A 16,987-nucleotide genomic window follows, 5' to 3' on the forward strand; every position below is an offset into this window, starting at 1 on the left:
TTCGAAAAAGGGAGGAGAACGCTGGTCGACTGACCTGTCAAGTTCAATACAGGATTTCATTCAGAAAGCTATGTTGGCTCTGGTGAGTTGAAAGGTTTGGAGATTGAAATAGGGCCTAGAGTACCTTAAGCATTAAAATAAAAAGGGAAGCCCTTTTGCCGTGACCCGGATTCGAACCGGGGTTGCTGCGGCCACAACGCAGAGTACTAACCTCTATACGATCACGGCAGGTTGGCTTGATGAGGAGGAGCTCTTTATTTCTGTAGTAAACTAACTAGTTTGAATTGCACAAATTATATTATTTAGCCTGTTTGAGATATTATATCTCATCACTCTTTTATTGTTTTAAATGAATCAAAGTGAATAACAAGATTGAGTGAATGATAGCTGTGACATAAGGGTTCTTTGTCGTTTTTATCTTATGGCAACAGACCTTTAAAGTATCATTTGGAGAGGTGACTCAAATACCCGGTACAATTTGAATGTGACTGAATAGAGACAGAGATTTGGACAAGTGAGAAATTAAATTTTGTTCCGAGCTAGCCAGGAGTCGAACCTAGAATCTTCTGATCCGTAGTCAGACGCGTTACCCATTGCGCCACTAGCCCTTGTTGATACGTCAGGTTTGGGAACACAATACATGACCAAGAGTTGCATGTAAAAGGTTGTCGTCCTGTACTTTTCGAAAAAGGGAGGAGAACGCTGGTCGACTGACCTGTCAAGTTCAATACAGGATTTCATTCAGAAAGCTATGTTGGCTCTGGTGAGTTGAAAGGTTTGGAGATTGAAATAGGGCCTAGAGTACCTTAAGCATTAAAATAAAAGGGGAAGCCCTGTCTGTAGTTTTGCCGTGACCCGGATTCGAACCGGGGTTGCTGCGGCCACAACGCAGAGTACTAACCTCTATACGATCACGGCAGGTTGGCTTGATGAGGAGGAGGTCTTTCTGTAGTAAACTAACTAGTTTGAATTGCACAAATTCTGTTATTTAGCCTGTTTGAGATATTATATCTCATCACTCTTTTATTGTTTTAAATGAATCAAAGTGAAAGCCCAATAACAAGATTGAGTGAATGATAGCTGTGACATAAGGGTTCTTTGTCGTTTTTATCTTATGGCAACAGACCTTTAAACTATCATTTGGAGAGGTGACTCAAATACCCGGTACAATTTGAATGTGACTGAATAGAGACAGAGATTTGGACAAGTGAGAAATTAAATTTTGTTCCGAGCTAGCCAGGAGTCGAACCTAGAATATTCTGATCCGTAGTCAGACGCGTTATCCATTGCGCCACTAGCCCTTGTTGATACGTCAGGTTTGGGAACACACTACATGACCAAGAGTTGCATGGAAAAGGTTGTCGTCCTGTACTTTTCGAAAAAGGGAGGAGAACGCTGGTCGACTGACCTGTCAAGTTCAATACAGGATTTCATTCAGAAAGCTATGTTGGCTCTGGTGAGTTGAAAGGTTTGGAGATTGAAATAGGGCCTAGAGTACCTTAAGCATTAAAATAAAAAGGGAAGCCCTTTTGCCATGACCCGGATTCGAAGCGGGGTTTTTGCAGCCACAACGCAGAGGATTAACCTCTATACGATCACGGCAGGTTGGCTTGATGAGGAGGAGCTCTTTATTTCTGTAGTAAACTAACTAGTTTGAATTGCACAAATTCTATTATTTGGCCTGTTTGAGATATTATATCTCATCACTCTTTTATTGTTTTAAATGAATCAAAGTGAATAACAAGATTGAGTGAATGATAGCTGTGACATAAGGGTTCTTTGTCGTTTTTATCTTATGGCAACAGACCTTTAAAGTATCATTTGGAGAGGTGACTCAAATACCCGGTACAATTTGAATGTGACTGAATAGAGACAGAGATTTGGACAAGTGAGAAATTAAATTTTGTTTTCCGAGCTAGCCAGGAGTCGAACCTAGAATCTTCTGATCCGTAGTCAGACGCGTTATCCATTGCGCCACTAGCCCTTGTTGATACGTCAGGTTTGGGAACACACTACATGACCAAGAGTTGCATGGAAAAGGTTGTCGTCCTGTACTTTTCGAAAAAGGGAGGAGAACGCTGGTCGACTGACCTGTCAAGTTCAATACAGGATTTCATTCAGAAAGCTATGTTGGCTCTGGTGAGTTGAAAGGTTTGGAGATTGAAATAGGGCCTAGAGTACCTTAAGCATTAAAATAAAAAGGGAAGCCCTTTTGCCGTGACCCGGATTCGAACCGGGGTTGCTGCGGCCACAACGCAGAGTACTAACCTCTATACGATCACGGCAGGTTGGCTTGATGAGGAGGAGCTCTTTATTTCTCTAGTAAACTAACTAGTTTGAATTGCACAAATTCTATTATTTAGCCTGTTTGAGATATTATATCTCATCACTCTTTTATTGTTTTAAATGAATCAAAGTGAATAACAAGATTGAGTGAATGATAGCTGTGACATAAGGGTTCTTTGTCGTTTTTATCTTATGGCAACAGACCTTTAAAGTATCATTTGGAGAGGTGACTCAAATACCCGGTACAATTTAAATGTGACTGAATAGAGACAGAGATTTGGACAAGTGAGAAATTAAATTTTGTTTTCCGAGCTAGCCAGGAGTCGAACCTAGAATCTTCTGATCCGTAGTCAGACGCGTTATCCATTGCGCCACTAGCCCTTGTTGATACGTCAGGTTTGGGAACACACTACATGACCAAGAGTTGCATGGAAAAGGTTGTCGTCCTGTACTTTTCGAAAAAGGGAGGAGAACGCTGGTCGACTGACCTGTCAAGTTCAATACAGGATTTCATTCAGAAAGCTATGTTGGCTCTGGTGAGTTGAAAGGTTTGGAGATTGAAATAGGGCCTAGAGTACCTTAAGCATTAAAATAAAAAGGGAAGCCCTGTCTGTAGTTTTGCCGTGACCCGGATTCGAACCGGGGTTGCTGCGGCCACAACGCAGAGTACTAACCTCTATACGATCACGGCAGGTTGGCTTGATGAGGAGGAGGTCTTTCTGTAGTCAACTAACTAGTTTGAATTGCTCAAATTCTATTATTTAGCCTGTTTGAGATATTATATCTCATCACTCTTTTATTGTTTTAAATGAATCAAAGTGAATAACAAGATTGAGTGAATGATAGCTGTGACATAAGGGTTCTTTGTCGTTTTTATCTTATGGCAACAGACCTTTAAAGTATCATTTGGAGAGGTGACTCAAATACCCGGTACAATTTCAATGTGACTGAATAGAGACAGAGATTTGGACAAGTGAGAAATTAAATTTTGTTCCGAGCTAGCCAGGAGTCGAACCTAGAATCTTCTGATCCGTAGTCAGACGCGTTATCCATTGCGCCACTAGCCCTTGTTGATACGTCAGGTTTGGGAACACACTACATGACCAAGAGTTGCATGGAAAAGGTTGTCGTCCTGTACTTTTCGAAAAAGGGAGGAGAACGCTGGTCGACTGACCTGTCAAGTTCAATACAGGATTTCATTCAGAAAGCTATGTTGGCTCTGGTGAGTTGAAAGGTTTGGAGATTGAAATAGGGCCTAGAGTACCTTAAGCATTCAAATAAAAAGGGAAGCCCTTTTGCCGTGACCCGGATTCGAACCGGGGTTGCTGCGGCCACAACGCAGAGTACTAACCTCTATAGGATCACGGCAGGTTGGCTTGATGAGGAGGAGGTCTTTCTGTAGTAAACTAACTAGTTTGAATTGCACAAATTCTGTTATTTAGCCTGTTTGAGATATTATATCTCATCACTCTTTTATTGTTTTAAATGAATCAAAGTGAAAGCCCAATAACAAGATTGAGTGAATGATAGCTGTGACATAAGGGTTCTTTGTCGTTTTTATCTTATGGCAACAGACCTTTAAACTATCATTTGGAGAGGTGACTCAAATACCCGGTACAATTTGAATGTGACTGAAAAGAGACAGAGATTTGGACAAGTGAGAAATTAAATTTTGTTCCGAGCTAGCCAGGAGTCGAACCTAGAATCTTCTGATCCGTAGTCAGACGCGTTATCCATTGTGCCACTAGCCCTTGTTGATACGTCAGGTTTGGGAACACACTACATGACCAAGAGTTGCATGGAAAAGGTTGTCGTCCTGTACTTTTCGAAAAAGGGAGGAGAACGCTGGTCGACTGACCTGTCAAGTTCAATACAGGATTTCATTCAGAAAGCTATGTTGGCTCTGGTGAGTTGAAAGGTTTGGAGATTGAAATAGGGCCTAGAGTACCTTAAGCATTAAAATAAAAAGGGAAGCCCTGTCTGTAGTTTTGCCGTGACCCGGATTCGAACCGGGGTTGCTGCGGCCACAACGCAGAGTACTAACCTCTATACGATCACGGCAGGTTGGCTTGATGAGGAGGAGGTCTTTCTGTAGTCAACTAACTAGTTTGAATTGCTCAAATTCTATTATTTAGCCTGTTTGAGATATTATATCTCATCACTCTTTTATTGTTTTAAATGAATCAAAGTGAATAACAAGATTGAGTGAATGATAGCTGTGACATAAGGGTTCTTTGTCGTTTTTATCTTATGGCAACAGACCTTTAAAGTATCATTTGGAGAGGTGACTCAAATACCCGGTACAATTTGAATGTGACTGAATAGAGACAGAGATTTGGACAAGTGAGAAATTAAATTTTGTTCCGAGCTAGCCAGGAGTCAAACCTAGAATCTTCTGATCCGTAGTCAGACGCGTTATCCATTGTGCCACTAGCCCTTGTTGATACGTCAGGTTTGGGAACACACTACATGACCAAGAGTTGCATGGAAAAGGTTGTCGTCCTGTACTTTTCGAAAAAGGGAGGAGAACGCTGGTCGACTGACCTGTCAAGTTCAATACAGGATTTCATTCAGAAAAGCTATGTTGGCTCTGGTGAGTTGAAAGGTTTGGAGATTGAAATAGGGCCTAGAGTACCTTAAGCATTCAAATAAAAAGGGAAGCCCTGTCTGTAGTTTTGCCGTGATCCGGATTGGAACCGGGGTTGCTGCGGCCACAACGCAGAGTACTAACCTCTATACGATCACGGCAGGTTGGCTTGATGAGGAGGAGCTCTTTATTTCTGTAGTAAACTAACTAGTTTGAATTGCACAAATTCTATTATTTAGCCTGTTTGAGATATTATATCTCATCACTCTTTTATTGTTTTAAATGAATCAAAGTGAAAGCCCAATAACAAGATTGAGTGAATGATAGCTGTGACATAAGGGTTCTTTGTCGTTTTTATCTTATGGCAACAGACCTTTAAAGTATCATTTGGAGAGGTGACTCAAATACCCGGTACAATTTGAATGTGACTGAATAGAGACAGAGATTTGGACAAGTGAGAAATTAAATTTTGTTCCGAGCTAGCCAGGAGCCAAACCTAGAATCTTCTGATCCGTAGTCAGACGCGTTATCCATTGCCCCACTAGCCCTTGTTGATACGTCAGGTTTGGGAACACACTACATGACCCAGAGTTGCATGGAAAAGGTTGTCGTCCTGTACTTTTCGAAAAAGGGAGGAGAACGCTGGTCGACTGACCTGTCAAGTTCAATACAGGATTTCATTCAGAAAGCTATGTTGGCTCTGGTGAGTTGAAAGGTTTGGAGATTGAAATAGGGCCTAGAGTACCTTAAGCATTAAAATAAAAAGGGAAGCCCTTTTGCCGTGACCCGGATTCGAACCGGGGTTGCTGCGGCCACAACGCAGAGTACTAACCTCTATACGATCACGGCAGGTTGGCTTGATGAGGAGGAGCTCTTTATTTCTGTAGTAAACTAACTAGTTTGAATTGCACAAATTCTATTATTTAGCCTGTTTGAGATATTATATCTCATCACTCTTTTATTGTTTTAAATGAATCAAAGTGAATAACAAGATTGAGTGAATGATAGCTGTGACATAAGGGTTCTTTGTCGTTTTTATCTTATGGCAACAGACCTTTAAAGTATCATTTGGAGAGGTGACTCAAATACCCGGTACAATTTCAATGTGACTGAATAGAGACAGAGATTTGGACAAGTGAGAAATTAAATTTTGTTCCGAGCTAGCCAGGAGTCGAACCTAGAATCTTCTGATCCGTAGTCAGACGTGTTATCCATTGCGCCACTAGCCCTTGTTGATACGTCAGGTTTGGGAACACACTACATGACCAAGAGTTGCATGGAAAAGGTTGTCGTCCTGTACTTTTCGAAAAAGGGAGGAGAACGCTGGTCGACTGACCTGTCAAGTTCAATACAGGATTTCATTCCGAAAGCTATGTTGGCTCTTGTGAGTTGAAAGGTTTGGAGATTGAAATAGGGCCTAGAGTACCTTAAGCATTAAAATAAAAAGGGAAGCCCTGTCTGTAGTTTTGCCGTGACCCGGATTCGAACCGGGGTTGCTGCGGCCACAACGCAGAGTACTAACCTCTATACGATCACGGCAGGTTGGCTTGATGAGGAGGAGCTCTTTCTGTAGTCAACTAACTAGTTTGAATTGCACAAATTCTATTATTTAGCCTGTTTGAGATATTATATCTCATCACTCTTTTATTGTTTTAAATGAATCAAAGTGAATAACAAGATTGAGTGAATGATAGCTGTGACATAAGGGTTCTTTGTCGTTTTTATCTTATGGCAACAGACCTTTAAAGTATCATTTGGAGAGGTGACTCAAATACCCGGTACAATTTCAATGTGACTGAATAGAGACAGAGATTTGGACAAGTGAGAAATTATATTTTGTTCCGAGCTAGCCAGGAGTCGAACCTAGAATCTTCTGATCCGTAGTCAGACGCGTTATCCATTGCGCCACTAGCCCTTGTTGATACGTCAGGTTTGGGAACACACTACATGACCAAGAGTTGCATGTAAAAGGTTGTCGTCCTGTACTTTTCGAAAAAGGGAGGAGAACGCTGGTCGACTGACCTGTCAAGTTCAATACAGGACTTCATTCAGAAAGCTATGTTGGCTCTGGTGAGTTGAAAGGTTTGGAGATTGAAATAGGGCCTAGAGTACCTTAAGCATTAAAATAAAAAGGGAAGCCCTTTTGCCGTGACCCGGATTCGAACCGGGGTTGCTGCTGCCACAACGCAGAGTACTAACCTCTATACGATCACGGCAGGTTGGCTTGATGAGGAGGAGCTCTTTATTTCTGTAGTAAACTAACTAGTTTGAATTGCACAAATTATATTATTTAGCCTGTTTGAGATATTATATCTCATCACTCTTTTATTGTTTTAAATGAATCAAAGTGAATAACAAGATTGAGTGAATGATAGCTGTGACATAAGGGTTCTTTGTCGTTTTTATCTTATGGCAACAGACCTTTAAAGTATCATTTGGAGAGGTGACTCAAATACCCGGTACAATTTGAATGTGACTGAATAGAGACAGAGATTTGGACAAGTGAGAAATTAAATTTTGTTCCGAGCTAGCCAGGAGTCGAACCTAGAATCTTCTGATCCGTAGTCAGACGCGTTATCCATTGCGCCACTAGCCCTTGTTGATACGTCAGGTTTGGGAACACACTACATGACCAAGAGTTGCATGTAAAAGGTTGTCGTCCTGTACTTTTCGAAAAAGGGAGGAGAACGCTGGTCGACTGACCTGTCAAGTTCAATACAGGATTTCATTCAGAAAGCTATGTTGGCTCTGGTGAGTTGAAAGGTTTGGAGATTGAAATAGGGCCTAGAGTACCTTAAGCATTAAAATAAAAAGGGAAGCCCTGTCTGTAGTTTTGCCGTGACCCGGATTCGAACCGGGGTTGCTGCGGCCACAACGCAGAGTACTAACCTCTATACGATCACGGCAGGTTGGCTTGATGAGGAGGAGGTCTTTCTGTAGTAAACTAACTAGTTTGAATTGCACAAATTCTGTTATTTAGCCTGTTTGAGATATTATATCTCATCACTCTTTTATTGTTTTAAATGAATCAAAGTGAATAACAAGATTGAGTGAATGATAGCTGTGACATAAGGGTTCTTTGTCGTTTTTATCTTATGGCAACAGACCTTTAAAGTATCATTTGGAGAGGTGACTCAAATACCCGGTACAATTTGAATGTGACTGAATAGAGACAGAGATTTGGACAAGTGAGAAATTAAATTTTGTTCCGAGCTAGCCAGGAGTCGAACCTAGAATCTTCTGATCCGTAGTCAGACGCGTTATCCATTGCGCCACTAGCCCTTGTTGATACGTCAGGTTTGGGAACACACTACATGACCAAGAGTTGCATGTAAAAGGTTGTCGTCCTGTACTTTTCGAAAAAGGGAGGAGAACGCTGGTCGACTGACCTGTCAAGTTCAATACAGGATTTCATTCAGAAAGCTATGTTGGCTCTGGTGAGTTGAAAGGTTTGGAGATTGAAATAGGGCCTAGAGTACCTTAAGCATTAAAATAAAAAGGGAAGCCCTTTTGCCGTGACCCGGATTCGAACCGGGGTTGCTGCGGCCACAACGCAGAGTACTAACCTCTATACGATCACGGCAGGTTGGCTTGATGAGGAGGAGCTCTTTATTTCTGTAGTAAACTAACTAGTTTGAATTGCACAAATTATATTATTTAGCCTGTTTGAGATATTATATCTCATCACTCTTTTATTGTTTTAAATGAATCAAAGTGAATAACAAGATTGAGTGAATGATAGCTGTGACATAAGGGTTCTTTGTCGTTTTTATCTTATGGCAACAGACCTTTAAAGTATCATTTGGAGAGGTGACTCAAATACCCGGTACAATTTGAATGTGACTGAATAGAGACAGAGATTTGGACAAGTGAGAAATTAAATTTTGTTCCGAGCTAGCCAGGAGTCGAACCTAGAATCTTCTGATCCGTAGTCAGACGCGTTACCCATTGCGCCACTAGCCCTTGTTGATACGTCAGGTTTGGGAACACAATACATGACCAAGAGTTGCATGTAAAAGGTTGTCGTCCTGTACTTTTCGAAAAAGGGAGGAGAACGCTGGTCGACTGACCTGTCAAGTTCAATACAGGATTTCATTCAGAAAGCTATGTTGGCTCTGGTGAGTTGAAAGGTTTGGAGATTGAAATAGGGCCTAGAGTACCTTAAGCATTAAAATAAAAGGGGAAGCCCTGTCTGTAGTTTTGCCGTGACCCGGATTCGAACCGGGGTTGCTGCGGCCACAACGCAGAGTACTAACCTCTATACGATCACGGCAGGTTGGCTTGATGAGGAGGAGGTCTTTCTGTAGTAAACTAACTAGTTTGAATTGCACAAATTCTGTTATTTAGCCTGTTTGAGATATTATATCTCATCACTCTTTTATTGTTTTAAATGAATCAAAGTGAAAGCCCAATAACAAGATTGAGTGAATGATAGCTGTGACATAAGGGTTCTTTGTCGTTTTTATCTTATGGCAACAGACCTTTAAACTATCATTTGGAGAGGTGACTCAAATACCCGGTACAATTTGAATGTGACTGAATAGAGACAGAGATTTGGACAAGTGAGAAATTAAATTTTGTTCCGAGCTAGCCAGGAGTCGAACCTAGAATATTCTGATCCGTAGTCAGACGCGTTATCCATTGCGCCACTAGCCCTTGTTGATACGTCAGGTTTGGGAACACACTACATGACCAAGAGTTGCATGGAAAAGGTTGTCGTCCTGTACTTTTCGAAAAAGGGAGGAGAACGCTGGTCGACTGACCTGTCAAGTTCAATACAGGATTTCATTCAGAAAGCTATGTTGGCTCTGGTGAGTTGAAAGGTTTGGAGATTGAAATAGGGCCTAGAGTACCTTAAGCATTAAAATAAAAAGGGAAGCCCTTTTGCCATGACCCGGATTCGAAGCGGGGTTTTTGCAGCCACAACGCAGAGGATTAACCTCTATACGATCACGGCAGGTTGGCTTGATGAGGAGGAGCTCTTTATTTCTGTAGTAAACTAACTAGTTTGAATTGCACAAATTCTATTATTTGGCCTGTTTGAGATATTATATCTCATCACTCTTTTATTGTTTTAAATGAATCAAAGTGAATAACAAGATTGAGTGAATGATAGCTGTGACATAAGGGTTCTTTGTCGTTTTTATCTTATGGCAACAGACCTTTAAAGTATCATTTGGAGAGGTGACTCAAATACCCGGTACAATTTGAATGTGACTGAATAGAGACAGAGATTTGGACAAGTGAGAAATTAAATTTTGTTTTCCGAGCTAGCCAGGAGTCGAACCTAGAATCTTCTGATCCGTAGTCAGACGCGTTATCCATTGCGCCACTAGCCCTTGTTGATACGTCAGGTTTGGGAACACACTACATGACCAAGAGTTGCATGGAAAAGGTTGTCGTCCTGTACTTTTCGAAAAAGGGAGGAGAACGCTGGTCGACTGACCTGTCAAGTTCAATACAGGATTTCATTCAGAAAGCTATGTTGGCTCTGGTGAGTTGAAAGGTTTGGAGATTGAAATAGGGCCTAGAGTACCTTAAGCATTAAAATAAAAAGGGAAGCCCTTTTGCCGTGACCCGGATTCGAACCGGGGTTGCTGCGGCCACAACGCAGAGTACTAACCTCTATACGATCACGGCAGGTTGGCTTGATGAGGAGGAGCTCTTTATTTCTCTAGTAAACTAACTAGTTTGAATTGCACAAATTCTATTATTTAGCCTGTTTGAGATATTATATCTCATCACTCTTTTATTGTTTTAAATGAATCAAAGTGAATAACAAGATTGAGTGAATGATAGCTGTGACATAAGGGTTCTTTGTCGTTTTTATCTTATGGCAACAGACCTTTAAAGTATCATTTGGAGAGGTGACTCAAATACCCGGTACAATTTAAATGTGACTGAATAGAGACAGAGATTTGGACAAGTGAGAAATTAAATTTTGTTTTCCGAGCTAGCCAGGAGTCGAACCTAGAATCTTCTGATCCGTAGTCAGACGCGTTATCCATTGCGCCACTAGCCCTTGTTGATACGTCAGGTTTGGGAACACACTACATGACCAAGAGTTGCATGGAAAAGGTTGTCGTCCTGTACTTTTCGAAAAAGGGAGGAGAACGCTGGTCGACTGACCTGTCAAGTTCAATACAGGATTTCATTCAGAAAGCTATGTTGGCTCTGGTGAGTTGAAAGGTTTGGAGATTGAAATAGGGCCTAGAGTACCTTAAGCATTAAAATAAAAAGGGAAGCCCTGTCTGTAGTTTTGCCGTGACCCGGATTCGAACCGGGGTTGCTGCGGCCACAACGCAGAGTACTAACCTCTATACGATCACGGCAGGTTGGCTTGATGAGGAGGAGGTCTTTCTGTAGTCAACTAACTAGTTTGAATTGCTCAAATTCTATTATTTAGCCTGTTTGAGATATTATATCTCATCACTCTTTTATTGTTTTAAATGAATCAAAGTGAATAACAAGATTGAGTGAATGATAGCTGTGACATAAGGGTTCTTTGTCGTTTTTATCTTATGGCAACAGACCTTTAAAGTATCATTTGGAGAGGTGACTCAAATACCCGGTACAATTTCAATGTGACTGAATAGAGACAGAGATTTGGACAAGTGAGAAATTAAATTTTGTTCCGAGCTAGCCAGGAGTCGAACCTAGAATCTTCTGATCCGTAGTCAGACGCGTTATCCATTGCGCCACTAGCCCTTGTTGATACGTCAGGTTTGGGAACACACTACATGACCAAGAGTTGCATGGAAAAGGTTGTCGTCCTGTACTTTTCGAAAAAGGGAGGAGAACGCTGGTCGACTGACCTGTCAAGTTCAATACAGGATTTCATTCAGAAAGCTATGTTGGCTCTGGTGAGTTGAAAGGTTTGGAGATTGAAATAGGGCCTAGAGTACCTTAAGCATTAAAATAAAAAGGGAAGCCCTTTTGCCGTGACCCGGATTCGAACCGGGGTTGCTGCGGCCACAACGCAGAGTACCAACCTCTATACGATCATGGCAGGTTGGCTTGATGAGGAGGAGCTCTTTATTTCTGTAGTAAACTAACTAGTTTGAATTGCACAAATTCTATTATTTAGCCTGTTTGAGATATTATATCTCATCACTCTTTTATTGTTTTAAATGAATCAAAGTGAATAACAAGATTGAGTGAATGATAGCTGTGACATAAGGGTTCTTTGTCGTTTTTATCTTATGGCAACAGACCTTTAAAGTATCATTTGGAGAGGTGACTCAAATACCCGGTACAATTTGAATGTGACTGAATAGAGACAGAGATTTGGACAAGTGAGAAATTAAATTTTGTTCCGAGCTAGCCAGGAGTCAAACCTAGAATCTTCTGATCCGTAGTCAGACGCGTTATCCATTGCGCCACTAGCCCTTGTTGATACGTCAGGTTTGGGAACACAATACATGACCAAGAGTTGCATGTAAAAGGTTGTCGTCCTGTACTTTTCGAAAAAGGGAGGAGAACGCTGGTCGACTGACCTGTCAAGTTCAATACAGGATTTCATTCAGAAAGCTATGTTGGCTCTGGTGAGTTGAAAGGTTTGGAGATTGAAATAGGGCCTAGAGTACCTTAAGCATTAAAATAAAAAGGGAAGCCCTGTCTGTAGTTTTGCCGTGACCCGGATTCGAACCGGGGTTGCTGCGGCCACAACGCAGAGTACTAACCTCTATACGATCACGGCAGGTTGGCTTGATGAGGAGGAGCTCTTTATTTCTGTAGTAAACTAACTAGTTTGAATTGCACAAATTATATTATTTAGCCTGTTTGAGATATTATATCTCATCACTCTTTTATTGTTTTAAATGAATCAAAGTGAATAACAAGATTGAGTGAATGATAGCTGTGACATAAGGGTTCTTTGTCGTTTTTATCTTATGGCAACAGACCTTTAAAGTATCATTTGGAGAGGTGACTCAAATACCCGGTACAATTTGAATGTGACTGAATAGAGACAGAGATTTGGACAAGTGAGAAATTAAATTTTGTTCCGAGCTAGCCAGGAGTCGAACCTAGAATCTTCTGATCCGTAGTCAGACGCGTTATCCATTGCGCCACTAGCCCTTGTTGATACGTCAGGTTTGGGAACACACTACATGACCAAGAGTTGCATGGAAAAGGTTGTCGTCCTGTACTTTTCGAAAAAGGGAGGAGAACGCTGGTCGACTGACCTGTCAAGTTCAATACAGGATTTCATTCAGAAAGCTATGTTGGCTCTGGTGAGTTGAAAGGTTTGGAGATTGAAATAGGGCCTAGAGTACCTTAAGCATTAAAATAAAAAGGGAAGCCCTTTTGCCGTGACCCGGATTCGAACCGGGGTTGCTGCGGCCACAACGCAGAGTACTAACCTCTATACGATCACGGCAGGTTGGCTTGATGAGGAGGAGCTCTTTATTTCTGTAGTAAACTAACTAGTTTGAATTGCACAAATTCTATTATTTAGCCTGTTTGAGATATTATATCTCATCACTCTTTTATTGTTTTAAATGAATCAAAGTGAATAACAAGATTGAGTGAATGATAGCTGTGACATAAGGGTTCTTTGTCGTTTTTATCTTATGGCAACAGACCTTTAAAGTATCATTTGGAGAGGTGACTCAAATACCCGGTACAATTTCAATGTGACTGAATAGAGACAGAGATTTGGACAAGTGAGAAATTAAATTTTGTTCCGAGCTAGCCAGGAGTCGAACCTAGAATCTTCTGATCCGTAGTCAGACGCGTTATCCATTGCGCCACTAGCCCTTGTTGATACGTCAGGTTTGGGAACACACTACATGACCAAGAGTTGCATGGAAAAGGTTGTCGTCCTGTACTTTTCGAAAAAGGGAGGAGAACGCTGGTCGACTGACCTGTCAAGTTCAATACAGGATTTCATTCAGAAAGCTATGTTGGCTCTGGTGAGTTGAAAGGTTTGGAGATTGAAATAGGGCCTAGAGTACCTTAAGCATTAAAATAAAAAGGGAAGCCCTGTCTGTAGTTTTGCCGTGACCCGGATTCGAACCCGGGTTGCTGCGGCCACAACGCAGAGTACTAACCTCTATACGATCACGGCAGGTTGGCTTGATGAGGAGGAGCTCTTTCTGTAGTCAACTAACTAGTTTGAATTGCACAAATTCTATTATTTAGCCTGTTTGAGATATTATATCTCATCACTCTTTTATTGTTTTAAATGAATCAAAGTGAAAGCCCAATAACAAGATTGAGTGAATGATAGCTGTGACATAAGGGTTCTTTGTCGTTTTTATCTTATGGCAACAGACCTTTAAACTATCATTTGGAGAGGTGACTCAAATACCCGGTACAATTTGAATGTGACTGAATAGAGACAGAGATTTGGACAAGTGAGAAATTAAATTTTGTTCCGAGCTAGCCAGGAGTCGAACCTAGAATCTTCTGATCCGTAGTCAGACGCGTTATCCATTGCGCCACTAGCCCTTGTTGATACGTCAGGTTTGGGAACACAATACATGACCAAGAGTTGCATGTAAAAGGTTGTCGTCCTGTACTTTTCGAAAAAGGGAGGAGAACGCTGGTCGACTGACCTGTCAAGTTCAATACAGGATTTCATTCAGAAAGCTATGTTGGCTCTGGTGAGTTGAAAGGTTTGGAGATTGAAATAGGGCCTAGAGTACCTTAAGCATTAAAATAAAAAGGGAAGCCCTGTCTGTAGTTTTGCCGTGACCCGGATTCGAACCCGGGTTGCTGCGGCCACAACGCAGAGTACTAACCTCTATACGATCACGGCAGGTTGGCTTGATGAGGAGGAGCTCTTTCTGTAGTCAACTAACTAGTTTGAATTGCACAAATTCTATTATTTAGCCTGTTTGAGATATTATATCTCATCACTCTTTTATTGTTTTAAATGAATCAAAGTGAAAGCCCAATAACAAGATTGAGTGAATGATAGCTGTGACATAAGGGTTCTTTGTCGTTTTTATCTTATGGCAACAGACCTTTAAACTATCATTTGGAGAGGTGACTCAAATACGCGGTACAATTTGAATGTGACTGAATAGAGACAGAGATTTGGACAAGTGAGAAATTAAATTTTGTTCCGAGCTAGCCAGGAGTCGAACCTAGAATCTTCTGATCCGTAGTCAGACGCGTTATCCATTGCGCCACTAGCCCTTGTTGATACGTCAGGTTTGGGAACACAATACATGACCAAGAGTTGCATGTAAAAGGTTGTCGTCCTGTACTTTTCGAAAAAGGGAGGAGAACGCTGGTCGACTGACCTGTCAAGTTCAATACAGGATTTCATTCAGAAAGCTATGTTGGCTCTGGTGAGTTGAAAGGTTTGGAGATTGAAATAGGGCCTAGAGTACCTTAAGCATTAAAATAAAAAGGGAAGCCCTGTCTGTAGTTTTGCCGTGACCCGGATTCGAACCGGGTTGCTGCGGCCACAACGCAGAGTACTAACCTCTATACGATCACGGCAGGTTGGCTTGATGAGGAGGAGCTCTTTCTGTAGTCAACTAACTAGTTTGAATTGCACAAATTCTATTATTTAGCCTGTTTGAGATATTATATCTCATCACTCTTTTATTGTTTTAAATGAATCAAAGTGAAAGCCCAATAACAAGATTGAGTGAATGATAGCTGTGACATAAGGGTTCTTTGTCGTTTTTATCTTATGGCAACAGACCTTTAAACTCTCATTTGGAGAGGTAGGTGACTCAAATACCCGGTACAATTTGAATGTGACTGAATAGAGACAGAGATTTGGACAAGTGAGAAATTAAATTTTGTTCCGAGCTAGCCAGGAGTCGAACCTAGAATCTTCTGATCCGTAGTCAGACGCGTTATCCATTGCGCCACTAGCCCTTGTTGATACGTCAGGTTTGGGAACACACTACATGACCAAGAGTTGCATGGAAAAGGTTGTCGTCCTGTACTTTTCGAAAAAGGGAGGAGAACGCTGGTCGACTGACCTGTCAAGTTCAATACAGGATTTCATTCAGAAAGCTATGTTGGCTCTGGTGAGTTGAAAGGTTTGGAGATTGAAATAGGGCCTAGAGTACCTTAAGCATTAAAATAAAAAGGGAAGCCCTGTCTGTAGTTTTGCCGTGAACCGGATTCGAACCCGGGTTGCTGCGGCCACAACGCAGAGTACTAACCTCTATACGATCACGGCAGGTTGGCTTGATGAGGAGGAGCTCTTTCTGTAGTCAACTAACTAGTTTGAATTGCACAAATTCTATTATTTAGCCTGTTTGAGATATTATATCTCATCACTCTTTTATTGTTTTAAATGAATCAAAGTGAAAGCCCAATAACAAGATTGAGTGAATGATAGCTGTGACATAAGGGTTCTTTGTCGTTTTTATCTTATGGCAACAGACCTTTAAACTATCATTTGGAGAGGTGACTCAAATACCCGGTACAATTTGAATGTGACTGAATAGAGACAGAGATTTGGACAAGTGAGAAATTAAATTTTGTTCCGAGCTAGCCAGGAGTCGAACCTAGAATCTTCTGATCCGTAGTCAGACGCGTTATCCATTGCGCCACTAGCCCTTGTTGATACGTCAGGTTTGGGAACACAATACATGACCAAGAGTTGCATGTAAAAGGTTGTCGTCCTGTACTTTTCGAAAAAGGGAGGAGAACGCTGGTCGACTGACCTGTCAAGTTCAATACAGGATTTCATTCAGAAAGCTATGTTGGCTCTGGTGAGTTGAAAGGTTTGGAGATTGAAATAGGGCCTAGAGTACCTTAAGCATTAAAATAAAAAGGGAAGCCCTGTCTGTAGTTTTGCCGTGACCCGGATTCGAACCCGGGTTGCTGCGGCCACAACGCAGAGTACTAACCTCTATACGATCACGGCAGGTTGGCTTGATGAGGAGGAGCTCTTTCTGTAGTCAACTAACTAGTTTGAATTGCACAAATTCTATTATTTAGCCTGTTTGAGATATTATATCTCATCACTCTTTTATTGTTTTAAATGAATCAAAGTGAAAGCCCAATAACAAGATTGAGTGAATGATAGCTGTGACATAAGGGTTCTTTGTCGTTTTTATCTTATGGCAACAGACCTTTAAACTATCATTTGGAGAGGTGACTCAAATACGCGGTACAATTTGAATGTGACTGAAT

The 16,987-nt window shown here is 41.3% G+C and overlaps 1 protein-coding gene and 36 non-coding genes across 37 annotated transcripts in view; 1 reads left to right on the forward strand and 36 right to left on the reverse strand.

Annotated features, from left to right (window-relative positions):
- Window positions 1-16,987, forward strand: part of LOC128457410 (cilia- and flagella-associated protein 54) — a 121,168-nt gene that overhangs the window by 70,236 nt on the left and 33,945 nt on the right. The window lies entirely within an intron of this gene.
- On the reverse strand, window positions 157-228 carry trnah-gug (transfer RNA histidin (anticodon GUG)). The gene has a single exon. It is a non-coding gene; the product is annotated as a tRNA-His (tRNA).
- trnar-acg (transfer RNA arginine (anticodon ACG)) lies at window positions 536-608 on the reverse strand. The gene has a single exon. It is a non-coding gene; the product is annotated as a tRNA-Arg (tRNA).
- On the reverse strand, window positions 847-918 carry trnah-gug (transfer RNA histidin (anticodon GUG)). Its single transcript has one exon. It is a non-coding gene; the product is annotated as a tRNA-His (tRNA).
- On the reverse strand, window positions 1,229-1,301 carry trnar-acg (transfer RNA arginine (anticodon ACG)). Its single transcript has one exon. It is a non-coding gene; the product is annotated as a tRNA-Arg (tRNA).
- On the reverse strand, window positions 1,912-1,984 carry trnar-acg (transfer RNA arginine (anticodon ACG)). The gene has a single exon. It is a non-coding gene; the product is annotated as a tRNA-Arg (tRNA).
- Window positions 2,214-2,285, reverse strand: trnah-gug (transfer RNA histidin (anticodon GUG)). The gene has a single exon. It is a non-coding gene; the product is annotated as a tRNA-His (tRNA).
- Window positions 2,595-2,667, reverse strand: trnar-acg (transfer RNA arginine (anticodon ACG)). The gene has a single exon. It is a non-coding gene; the product is annotated as a tRNA-Arg (tRNA).
- trnah-gug (transfer RNA histidin (anticodon GUG)) lies at window positions 2,906-2,977 on the reverse strand. The gene has a single exon. It is a non-coding gene; the product is annotated as a tRNA-His (tRNA).
- Window positions 3,281-3,353, reverse strand: trnar-acg (transfer RNA arginine (anticodon ACG)). Its single transcript has one exon. It is a non-coding gene; the product is annotated as a tRNA-Arg (tRNA).
- On the reverse strand, window positions 3,965-4,037 carry trnar-acg (transfer RNA arginine (anticodon ACG)). The gene has a single exon. It is a non-coding gene; the product is annotated as a tRNA-Arg (tRNA).
- On the reverse strand, window positions 4,276-4,347 carry trnah-gug (transfer RNA histidin (anticodon GUG)). The gene has a single exon. It is a non-coding gene; the product is annotated as a tRNA-His (tRNA).
- Window positions 5,651-5,722, reverse strand: trnah-gug (transfer RNA histidin (anticodon GUG)). Its single transcript has one exon. It is a non-coding gene; the product is annotated as a tRNA-His (tRNA).
- On the reverse strand, window positions 6,030-6,102 carry trnar-acg (transfer RNA arginine (anticodon ACG)). The gene has a single exon. It is a non-coding gene; the product is annotated as a tRNA-Arg (tRNA).
- Window positions 6,341-6,412, reverse strand: trnah-gug (transfer RNA histidin (anticodon GUG)). The gene has a single exon. It is a non-coding gene; the product is annotated as a tRNA-His (tRNA).
- trnar-acg (transfer RNA arginine (anticodon ACG)) lies at window positions 6,716-6,788 on the reverse strand. The gene has a single exon. It is a non-coding gene; the product is annotated as a tRNA-Arg (tRNA).
- On the reverse strand, window positions 7,397-7,469 carry trnar-acg (transfer RNA arginine (anticodon ACG)). Its single transcript has one exon. It is a non-coding gene; the product is annotated as a tRNA-Arg (tRNA).
- trnah-gug (transfer RNA histidin (anticodon GUG)) lies at window positions 7,708-7,779 on the reverse strand. The gene has a single exon. It is a non-coding gene; the product is annotated as a tRNA-His (tRNA).
- Window positions 8,083-8,155, reverse strand: trnar-acg (transfer RNA arginine (anticodon ACG)). The gene has a single exon. It is a non-coding gene; the product is annotated as a tRNA-Arg (tRNA).
- trnah-gug (transfer RNA histidin (anticodon GUG)) lies at window positions 8,385-8,456 on the reverse strand. The gene has a single exon. It is a non-coding gene; the product is annotated as a tRNA-His (tRNA).
- trnar-acg (transfer RNA arginine (anticodon ACG)) lies at window positions 8,764-8,836 on the reverse strand. Its single transcript has one exon. It is a non-coding gene; the product is annotated as a tRNA-Arg (tRNA).
- On the reverse strand, window positions 9,075-9,146 carry trnah-gug (transfer RNA histidin (anticodon GUG)). Its single transcript has one exon. It is a non-coding gene; the product is annotated as a tRNA-His (tRNA).
- trnar-acg (transfer RNA arginine (anticodon ACG)) lies at window positions 9,457-9,529 on the reverse strand. Its single transcript has one exon. It is a non-coding gene; the product is annotated as a tRNA-Arg (tRNA).
- Window positions 10,140-10,212, reverse strand: trnar-acg (transfer RNA arginine (anticodon ACG)). Its single transcript has one exon. It is a non-coding gene; the product is annotated as a tRNA-Arg (tRNA).
- On the reverse strand, window positions 10,442-10,513 carry trnah-gug (transfer RNA histidin (anticodon GUG)). Its single transcript has one exon. It is a non-coding gene; the product is annotated as a tRNA-His (tRNA).
- On the reverse strand, window positions 10,823-10,895 carry trnar-acg (transfer RNA arginine (anticodon ACG)). Its single transcript has one exon. It is a non-coding gene; the product is annotated as a tRNA-Arg (tRNA).
- Window positions 11,134-11,205, reverse strand: trnah-gug (transfer RNA histidin (anticodon GUG)). The gene has a single exon. It is a non-coding gene; the product is annotated as a tRNA-His (tRNA).
- Window positions 11,509-11,581, reverse strand: trnar-acg (transfer RNA arginine (anticodon ACG)). The gene has a single exon. It is a non-coding gene; the product is annotated as a tRNA-Arg (tRNA).
- On the reverse strand, window positions 12,190-12,262 carry trnar-acg (transfer RNA arginine (anticodon ACG)). Its single transcript has one exon. It is a non-coding gene; the product is annotated as a tRNA-Arg (tRNA).
- On the reverse strand, window positions 12,501-12,572 carry trnah-gug (transfer RNA histidin (anticodon GUG)). Its single transcript has one exon. It is a non-coding gene; the product is annotated as a tRNA-His (tRNA).
- On the reverse strand, window positions 12,880-12,952 carry trnar-acg (transfer RNA arginine (anticodon ACG)). Its single transcript has one exon. It is a non-coding gene; the product is annotated as a tRNA-Arg (tRNA).
- Window positions 13,182-13,253, reverse strand: trnah-gug (transfer RNA histidin (anticodon GUG)). Its single transcript has one exon. It is a non-coding gene; the product is annotated as a tRNA-His (tRNA).
- On the reverse strand, window positions 13,561-13,633 carry trnar-acg (transfer RNA arginine (anticodon ACG)). The gene has a single exon. It is a non-coding gene; the product is annotated as a tRNA-Arg (tRNA).
- Window positions 14,254-14,326, reverse strand: trnar-acg (transfer RNA arginine (anticodon ACG)). The gene has a single exon. It is a non-coding gene; the product is annotated as a tRNA-Arg (tRNA).
- trnar-acg (transfer RNA arginine (anticodon ACG)) lies at window positions 14,947-15,019 on the reverse strand. Its single transcript has one exon. It is a non-coding gene; the product is annotated as a tRNA-Arg (tRNA).
- trnar-acg (transfer RNA arginine (anticodon ACG)) lies at window positions 15,643-15,715 on the reverse strand. The gene has a single exon. It is a non-coding gene; the product is annotated as a tRNA-Arg (tRNA).
- trnar-acg (transfer RNA arginine (anticodon ACG)) lies at window positions 16,336-16,408 on the reverse strand. The gene has a single exon. It is a non-coding gene; the product is annotated as a tRNA-Arg (tRNA).

The sequence above is a fragment of the Pleuronectes platessa genome, chromosome 15, assembly GCF_947347685.1.
Source record: "Pleuronectes platessa chromosome 15, fPlePla1.1, whole genome shotgun sequence".
Taxonomy (NCBI): Eukaryota; Metazoa; Chordata; class Actinopteri; order Pleuronectiformes; family Pleuronectidae; genus Pleuronectes; species Pleuronectes platessa.